Source organism: Gigantopelta aegis, unplaced genomic scaffold (genome assembly GCF_016097555.1).
Source record: "Gigantopelta aegis isolate Gae_Host unplaced genomic scaffold, Gae_host_genome ctg5427_pilon_pilon, whole genome shotgun sequence".
NCBI classification, from domain to species: domain Eukaryota; kingdom Metazoa; phylum Mollusca; class Gastropoda; order Neomphalida; family Peltospiridae; genus Gigantopelta; species Gigantopelta aegis.
Window position 1 is genome coordinate 2,117 of NW_024534407.1, and position 10,960 is coordinate 13,076.

Consider the following 10,960-nt stretch of genomic DNA (forward strand, 5'->3'; position numbering starts at 1 on the left):
TAGTAAAACAATTAGTAGGCAAAGGCGGAGTAGGCGAACCTCCTTCTTTTTAAGAACTTTAATAACAAGTGGAGTTCATTCACCCGAGTTAATTATTACAATTTAATCTTAACAAAAAAGCAAAATCAATGTCTTAAGTAGTTTGTCAAAGTTATAGGTGAGTTTATTTCACACAACTACACACACAAAGAGAAGAGACTCATAAAACATGTTCCATTTGTTATTATGATATACCTGTACATCTCACAGCAGCATCTTCATAATGATTACAATTATGGACACCAGGAGGATTACTATGACACTGCATGAGAGTGACTTCATTGCCTGTACATCTCATGTTATCAAAGTATATAGGACCAGTCCCTGGACCATAGACATGAGAAGATACCACTGCTTCCTGAAAAAAAAAAAAAGTAAGTAGATTAATCTCTAGCTTGATTGACTCTTAATAATAGGGTTCAATACATTAACTACCAATATTATTAAAGTTAAATCTGTAAATCTTAGTCGTCCTTGTAAATAATAGCCAATGTCATACTATAGTAAGCTCTAACCTTCTAGATTAGCTCCCCCCATTTGATTGCCAAGTTGTCTACAAGTCACTCTGGCCTCTCTCACATCCCAGATATCATCACATATTGTACCCCATATACCGTTAACACAATCTCCACTCTACCTCCATATTATTTAATCCATTAGCTAGCCTTATAGATCCATGTGTACATCCATCCGTACCACAGATTTGTCTGGTCAGGTTATTAGTAAATTTATATATTATGTGATAATCGTATATACTACCTCGACATGCTACACCAGCAATGCTGTATTGTGGACACTCATCAGTTGTGTACTAAGGCAGCATAGTAAAGTTGGTCTCTGTCCGGTACATTGTACATTAGTTATTACTGGATAAAGATTGGCAGAACTTCTCACACGTTTATGATACTGAGGTATGGCACCTTTTATAAGAAAGAAAGAGCACCTCATAATGTCTATATATTGATAAGACATAAGTTGTTACCATATATGAAGAGAATCCAGCCTGTTTGCAGGCAATACTAGCATCAATGTAGTCCCAACCATCATCACAAACTATCCTCTTCTTCTATTCACACAAACTCGGAGTACTCCAGTACCTCTAGTGGAGAGAGCACCATTAGAGTCTACAATGACTACCTCTCCCCGAGGACAAGGAGCTATGATAGAGAACAAGAAAATGTAGTGAAAATATACAATGAAGCTTCCCTCTGGACACATTACTTCAGTAATGAGTGTACACTGTATATATCTCCTGTTTACCTTCACACATGATACCAACATCATTGTTGTGTCCCCATATATTCTCATCATCTACATAATATGTGGAAGAATAACAGTCCAATAGAGATTTTTCATCTCCCTGACAGACAAACATCACTTAGAAAAACAGGACCACTTCCTGCACCAAATCTCATAGTTCGAGCACCTATAAAAAAGGGTTAACATTCCTTGATAAGCTTCTCTATTTAACAATACCTCCTCAGTTAAGTTCATTTGTTTACAAGCAATTCTGGCATCACTGTCTCTCCCAACCTCTGTTACAAATTGTACCCCACATACCACTGATGCAGATTTCCAAACGTCCCATATTTATACTTGATCCACCAACTAGACGTAATGAACCATGAGTACAGTTATCAGAGACTGCTCCAAGCTCTATCAAACGAAGGAGTAGCTATATGGCTGCAGCAAGTATCAGACTTGAAATACCTTTACAATTCACTCCAGCAAAGTATCCATTATAACAATAAGCAGAAGTTACTCCACAGTCAATTAAACTATTTTCATCACCTCTACAATTGACATCTCCAATTAATGAATACAAAAGTGTATAACTAGCTATTCCTTGACTTGTTTTTTGAATAGCACCTGTTATTAGTAAACAATACAATACAGATATAGGAGGTATAACATTAAGTTGTTATTTTTACCATAAGGAGAGTATCAAGAGCATTACAGGCAACACTAGCATCTCTATATCCCCAGCTATTATCACAGATTGTACCTGAGTTTTGTTCAGGCATATTCTGAGAATACCATCTCTAGTTAGGATAGGTGTTCCACTGTAGTCAACAAAGACACACTGCCATGTGTACAAGGAGCTACACGAGATAATACAGTTAAAAATTGTTGTTCATATAAATTCTCACCATCACAAACAACTCCAGCATCATCTTGATGAGTACAATCTCCATCATCATTCACATATAGACATTCCTTTAATGAGGACTCATATCCATCACATTGTACATAAGTATAATGTATAGGACCACTGCCTGGTCCATAGGCAGCATTCTTCTTTGCAGTAGCACCTGTAATACATGATGAGTAATATGTTGATATGATAATATTGATATTAACCTGATCCAGGTATCCAGCTGTTTACATGTCACTAGAGCATCTTTTCTATCCCATCCATTACTGCATATAGTACCCCATTCATTTTTATGGCATATTTCAACACGACCTTGATAATTGGTTGACCATTCCTCAAACGCACATCACCTTCATCACAAACTTGACACCTTAACAGATGTCAAAAAATATAGAAAATGGACTAGGAATAGACCAACTTACGGCATTCTACACCAGCATCTTCAAAATGTTTACATTCAGCTTTAGAGAATGGACACTCCAACAGACTAGATTCATTGCCAAAACAAAGAAGAAAGCACCAAGTATTAGTCCTGTTCCACTAATAGGAGACCTTTTAGCAATGACAACTATACAAAAATTAACTATAATAATTGATATAAAATATGTACTACCTTTTGCATCAATTCCTGCTTGTCTACACACTACCTAGCATCTGCATTATCCCATTCTCTATCACACACAGTGTACCATAAGTTAATTGATACAGATCTCTACTCTGCCTTCTAGGACTGTCATTACCATCCACCAAACGTACATCACCAGTAGAGCAATTATTGGGAAGTAACATAGCTCTGAATGAGTTAGAAACAATAATGATGACAAGAACTATGTATTTTTACAACTTACATTGACACTGTACACCAGCTAAAATTAGGCCTTGTACAATTAAAGTTTTGTATAACATACATTCAACTAGACTGCTCTTCATTACATGACAACCAATATGCAGTTACTATTTTTAGATTAGCTTCGGTCAAAAGGAGTGTGACCAGTAAAAGGTAAAGCACCTAAAAATTAAGGGGCATTAAGTGCAACTCTTCAAATACTTTTAATAATACAAACCATATGGAGAGTAGTCCAAGACTTTTGCAAGTTACTTTAGCATTAAAATAATTCCACCTTCATCACACAGAGTACATAAACATAATTAACACAGAACTCAACAATTCCAAAACTGTCATTATTTTTAGAAATTACTTGTCAACAGAGCAATCCATTGCCCCCCACAAGGCACTGTCTGGTTCATTATATGAGCTAGAGAGTATACAAAGTAAATATATTACCTTCACAACAACTCAACATCTCTATCATGAGAGCAAGTCGATGTCCTCAGTGAACGAGAAGAAGAAAGTTTGAATTGCCAAAGCACCCCCAGTGTACACCGCTTACTGGACCACTACCCTTACCAAAGAAGGCCTGAGTGTGTCTTAAATAGCATCTTTCAAGAAAATTGTAATTACAAATATAATTCTGTATACATCTATATTTAATACAACTAACTTTGATCCTCCTCAATCCAGCCTGACTGCAGGTACAGTAGCAGCATTGTATCCCATCCATCATCACACACAGTACCCCATAAGTTATTGATACAGATCTCAACTCCTGCCTTCTCTACTGTACTTCCTCCAACAAACGAATATTTCCATTTGTACAATTGTCAACAAATTCACCTATTGATTTGTCAATAAAGTTATTTCAGGTTTTAATGAATACAAATAAGACCTAAACAATGTACTCCTAGATCTACAAATCCTCCAAATGTTTGTAAAATTGAAGAAATAAGAAACAAACTGCTCTCATTAGTAACATTTTCTCAGACCCGGTTAACAAGAAACTGTGTATCAATGCAAAAGAATGGTGTCACTGTGGTGACGATTTACAATATAAGGTTTAGCACCTGTAAAGGAGATAATGCATTATAACAATGTTATCTTTATTTAATAGGACAGTACCAGTATATGGTAGTCCTAAACTGGTGACAAATTACCACGTGCATCATTGTGTGTCCAGTCAGAAAAGTCATATATATTGTCCCCATTTGTTGTCATAACAGACTTCTACTCTTCCAGAGTTTCATTAGAGCCAGTACTAAGTCGAACTTGCCTTGTTTACAAATTGGGACTGGTGGTTCCCCTTCTAATACAAAACTATAATTTGGTGATGTAGCCTTATTGATAACAAACCTATGCATTTCACTGCAGCAAATTCATAGTGCCAGGAGTACTTTGATCCAGCCAATTGAATCTCACAATCAAAGATATTTTTTTCACAACCAGTGCATCTCCAAAACAGTTACAAATGCCAGTCTTTTATTGTCTGCAGAATTTGTACAGGGTAACTATAAGAAACCTAAATGGATTACAAGATATACAAACTAATATGTCAGGAGAAAAATACTCACCAGTAAATGGTAAGCCTAGCTGATGACAGACTACTCTTGAATTTTTCAAACCCAATGTTAACACATAGCCCCCCATACATTATTGATACAAATCTGAACTATGCCTTCACTCTTGCTAATTTGTTGAACAAGACGTAATTCTCCATGTCTACAGTAATCACTTGTTCTACTTGGCTCTGTAAAGAAAACGCATCACGTTTGTCAAAATATCATATACTGTACCTTGACAATACAACAGAACAGCTTCTTGTAATTGGCAGAGGCTACCACCAGAAGAAGACATATGACATTGACTAAAATGACTCTCATTTCCTTGGCATTCCACATTATATAATAGGTTGATGAGATCCAGTATAATTGTTAGAACCAAAATACAACTGACTCCCTATAGCACCTATAGTCACATAGCAAATAGAGAATCATAATGCAGTCTGAAGGACTTGTATATTCATTGTACTCTTAAGATAAAAGTTCATACCATATGGAGAATAACCCATTTGACTTGCATGCCACTGCAGCATCATGATATGTGAAATCATTGTCACAGAATGGACGAGGCGTTTGATTTATACAAACTTCCAGAAAACCATCGACGGAAAAAGTACCGAAGGAAGTTATTGTTCCTATTTTTACCCTCAGAGTTGACCAGAAACAGATTATCAGAGGTACAAAAGAAGCTATGGCAAATAAAAAAACTAAACATTTCCAAGTATTAATTTTGCTCACCTTCATTTTGACATTGTACACCAAAACCATATATACTATCACATGTCCCTCCCAAAGTTATAACTGCACTCTACTATAGATGATTCATTGTTAGAACAGTAGAAATAACTTAAAGAGTAAATTTGTACATCAGCAATTCCATAATAAATTCCATTTGTAATAGGTTGAGCAGCTAAAATTACATAATAAATTATTGTTGTGTTAATTTGATTTATCAATACCTCTGTGGGGTAGCCTAATTGTGTACAAATTGTAGCAGCCTCTCTTTCTCTCAAAAAATATGAACTGCATAATCCTATCCATACTCCATTATAACATAGTTCTACTCGTCCTTCATAATTAGTACTTCCTCCTCTCAACGAATATCACCATGGGAACAATTTTTAACTGGAACAGTCACATCTGGAATAAGGAATACATGGTATTGACAGAATTGTTCATAAAGCAAATTAATAATAAAATTGTAGGATAATGGTCTCCTATAACTCTGTTGTGATTACTGCTTTTATTAGCATTGCAATTTGTATAATTAATCAAAACTTGTATAATTTCCAAAGGAAATACCAGTAATAACTTACTCTTGCAGAGCGATGGAAAGCCAGCATGACGACAAGTAACATTAGCTGCTCTGGTATCCCATCCACTAGTACACACTCTACCCCATAGGTTATTGATACAGATCTCTACTATGCCTTCTCTACTGTCCTTGCCTCCAACCAAACGAATATCACCATGATGACAATTAGATGTAACATTCTCTGCATATAATATAATAACAGTTACTAATACTTTTACTAACTTGAATGACAAATAAGACCAGCAAAATTAGTTGATCTACAATTAACTTGTATGCTCCTGTTATTAGCAATACATTCAACTAGACTGCTCTCATTACCATGACAACCAAGATTAGTTAGTACTGGTGTATTAGAAAAGAAAGAAAGATAGTGTCTACCAGTAGGTAAAGCACCTAAATAATTAAATATTAATAATAACTCTGTCAGATCTTATATAATGTTACCATATGGAGAGTATCCAAGTCCTCTACAACCAACCATTGCATCAAAATAATTCCAAGAATTATCACATATGATATTTCTCCTTCCTTTAATACAAAACTCAACAATACCACCTACTAGAGTAGGATTAGTAGAAATGGATGGATTATTAAGAGGTAGTCCATTGGAACCTATCAAATTGGTGTCTGGTTCATTACAAGGAGCTAGAGTTAATCAAAATGAAATAATTATTGATAACAATCTCAACAAACTAACTCAGACAAGTAACATGTCCAGCTGAGTATCGAGAACAATAACTAGTTTGAATTTCACAATCTAACAAAGATGTTTCGCTTCCATGACAAATGAATCTAGCTGAGTGTACAGAGAGGCTTGTATTGTAGACAGTCTTATGTATCACATCTTTCAAGAAAAGTTAACAATATTAGTATTAAAAAATAACATATATATATTACCTTGTGATGGAAAGCCAGCATGACGACAAGTAACATTAGCTACTCTGGTATCCCATCCACTAGTACACACTCTACCCCATAGGTTATTGATACAGATCTCTACTATGCCTTCTCTACTGTTCTTGCCTCCAACCAAACGAATATCACCATGACGACAATTAGATGTAACATTCTCTGCATATAATATAATAACAGTTACTAATAATACTTTTACTAACTTGAATGACAAATAAGACCAGCAAAATTAGTTGATCTACAATTAACTTGTATGCTCCTGTTATTAGCAATACATTCAACTAGACTGCTCTCATTACCATGACAACCAAGATTAGTTAGTACTGGTGTATTAGAAAAGAAAGAAATATAGTGTCTACCAGTAGGTAAAGCACCTAAATAATTAAATATTAATAATAACTCTGTCAGATCTTATATAATGTTACCATATGGAGAGTATCCAAGTCCTCTACAACCAACCATTGCATCAAAATAACTCCAGGAATTATCACATATGATATTTCTCATTCCTTTAATACAAAACTCAACAATACCACCTACTAGAGTAGGATTAGTAGAAATGGATGGATTATTAAGAGGTAGTCCATTGGAACCTATCAAATTGGTGTCTGGTTCATTACAAGGAGCTAGAGTTAATCAAAATGAAATAATTATTGATAACAATCTCAACAAACTAACTCAGACAAGTAACATGTCCAGCTGAGTATCGAGAACAATAACTAGTTTGAATTTCACAATCTAACAAAGATGTTTCGCTTCCATGACAAATGAATCTAGCTGAGTGTACAGAGAGGCTTGTATTGTAGACAGTCTTATGTATCACATCTTTCAAGAAAAGTTAATAATAAGAAATAAACAAACATATATATATTACCTTGTGATGAAAAGCCAGCATGACGACAAGTAACATTAGCTACTCTGGTATTCCATCCACTAGTACACACTCTACCCCATAGGTTATTGATACAGATCTCTACTATGCCTTCTCTACTGTTCTTGCCTCCAACCAAACGAATATCACCATGACGACAATTAGATGTAACATTCTCTGAATATAATATAATAACAGTTACTAATACTTTTACTAACTTGAATGACAAATAAGACCAGCAAAATTAGTTGATCTACAATTAACTTGTATGCTCCTGTTATTAGCAATACATTCAACTAGACTGCTCTCATTACCATGACAACCAAGATTAGTTAGTACTGGTGTATTAGAAAAGAAAGAAAGATAGTGTCTACCAGTAGGTAAAGCACCTAATAATTAAAATATTAATAATAACTCTGTCAGATCTTATATAATGTTACCATATGGAGAGTATCCAAGTCCTCTACAACCAACCATTGCATCAAAATAACTCCAGGAATTATCACATATGATATTTCTCATTCCTTTAATACACAAACTCAACAATACCACCTACTAGAGTAGGATTAGTAGAAATGGATGGATTATCAAGAGGTAGTCCATTGGAACCTATCAAATTGGTGTCTGGTTCATTACAAGGAGCTAGAGTTAATCAAAATGAAATAATTATTGATAACAATCTCAACAAACTAACTCAGACAAGTAACATGTCCAGCTGAGTATCGAGAACAATAACTAGTTTGAATTTCACAATCTAACAAAGATGTTTCGCTTCCATGACAAATGAATCTAGCTGAGTGTACAGAGAGGCTTGTATTGTAGACAGTCTTACGTATCACATCTTTCAACAAAAAGTTAATAATAAGAAATACAAACATATATATATATTACCTTGTGATGGAAAGCCAGCATGACGACAAGTAACATTAGCTACTCTGGTATTCCATCCACTAGTACACACTCTACCCCATAGGTTATTGATACAGATCTCTACTATGCCTTCTCTACTGTTCTTGCCTCCAACCAAACGAATATCACCATGACGACAATTAGATGTAACATTCTCTGAATATAATATAATAACAGTTACTAATACTTTTACTAACTTGAATGACAAATAAGACCAGCAACATTAGTTGATCTACAATTAACTCGTATGCTCCTGTTATTAGCAATACATTCAACTAGACTGCTCTCATTACCATGACAACCAAGATTAGTTAGTACTGGTGTATTAGAAAAGAAAGAAAGATAGTGTCTACCAGTAGGTAAAGCACCTAAATAATTAAATATTAATAATAACTCTGTCAGATCTTATATAATGTTACCATATGGAGAGTATCCAAGTCCTCTACAACCAACCATTGCATCAAAATAACTCCAGGAATTATCACATATGACATTTCTCCTTCCTTTAATACAGAACTCAACAATACCACCTACTAGAGTAGGATTAGTAGAAATGGATGGATTATTAAGAGGTAGTCCATTGGAACCTATCAAATTGGTGTCTGGTTCATTACAAGGAGCTAGAGTTAATCAAAATGAAATAATTATTGATAACAATCTCAACAAACTAACTCAGACAAGTAACATGTCCAGCTGAGTATCGAGAACAATAACTAGTTTGAATTTCACAATCTAACAAAGATGTTTCGCTTCCATGACAAATGAATCTAGCTGAGTGTACAGAGAGGCTTGTATTGTAGACAGTCTTATGTATCACATCTTTCAAGAAAAGTTAATAATAAGAAATACACAAACAATATATATATTACCTTGTGATGAAAAGCCAGCATGACGACAAGTAACATTAGCTACTCTGGTATTCCATCCACTAGTACACACTCTACCCCATAGGTTATTGATACAGATCTCTACTATGCCTTCTCTACTGTTCTTGCCTCCAACCAAACGAATATCACCATGACGACAATTAGATGTAACATTCTCTGCATATAATATAATAACAGTTACTAATACTTTTACTAACTTGAATGACAAATAAGACCAGCAACATTAGTTGATCTACAATTAACTTGTCTGCTCCTGTTATTAGCAATACATTCAACTAGACTGCTCTCATTACCATGACAACCAAGATTAGTTAGTACTGGTGTATTAGAAAAGAAAGAAATATAGTGTCTACCAGTAGGTAAAGCACCTAAATAATTAAATATTAATAATAACTCTGTCAGATCTTATATAATGTTACCATATGGAGAGTATCCAAGTCCTCTACAACCAACCATTGCATCAAAATAACTCCAGGAATTATCACATATGATATTTCTCCTTCCTTTAATACAAAACTCAACAATACCACCTACTAGAGTAGGATTAGTAGAAATAGTTGGATTATTAAGAGGTAGTCCATTGGAACCTATCAAATTGGTGTCTGGTTCATTACAAGGAGCTAGAGTTAATCAAAATGAAATAATTATTGATAACAATCTCAACAAACTAACTCAGACAAGTAACATGTCCAGCTGAGTATCGAGAACAATAACTAGTTTGAATTTCACAATCTAACAAAGATGTTTCACTTCCATGACAAATGAATCTAGCTGAGTGTACAGAGAGGCTTGTATTGTAGACAGTCTTACGTATCACATCTTTAACAAAAAGTTAATAATAAGAAATACACAAACTGATATATATTACCTTGTGATGAAAAGCCAGCATGACGACAAGTAACATTAGCTGCTCTGGTATCCCATCCACTAGTACACACTCTACCCCATAGGTTATTGATACAGATCTCTACTATGCCTTCTCTACTGTCCTTGCCTCCAACCAAACGAATATCACCATGACGACAATTAGATGTAACATTCTCTGCATATAATATAATAACAGTTACTAATACTTTTACTAACTTGAATGACAAATAAGACCAGCAAAATTAGTTGATCTACAATTAACTCGTATGCTCCTGTTATTAGCAATACATTCAACTAGACTGCTCTCATTACCATGACAACCAAGATTAGTTAGTACTGGTGTATTAGAAAAGAAAGAAAGATAGTGTCTACCAGTAGGTATAGCACCTAAATAATTAAATATTAATAATAACTCTGTCAGATGTTATATAATGTTACCATATGGAGAGTATCCAAGTCCTCTACAACCAACCATTGCATCAAAATAACTCCAGGAATTATCACATATGATATTTCTCATTCCTTTAATACAAAACTCAACAATACCACCTACTAGAGTAGGATTAGTAGAAATAGTTGGATTATCAAGAGGTAGTCCATTGGAACCTATC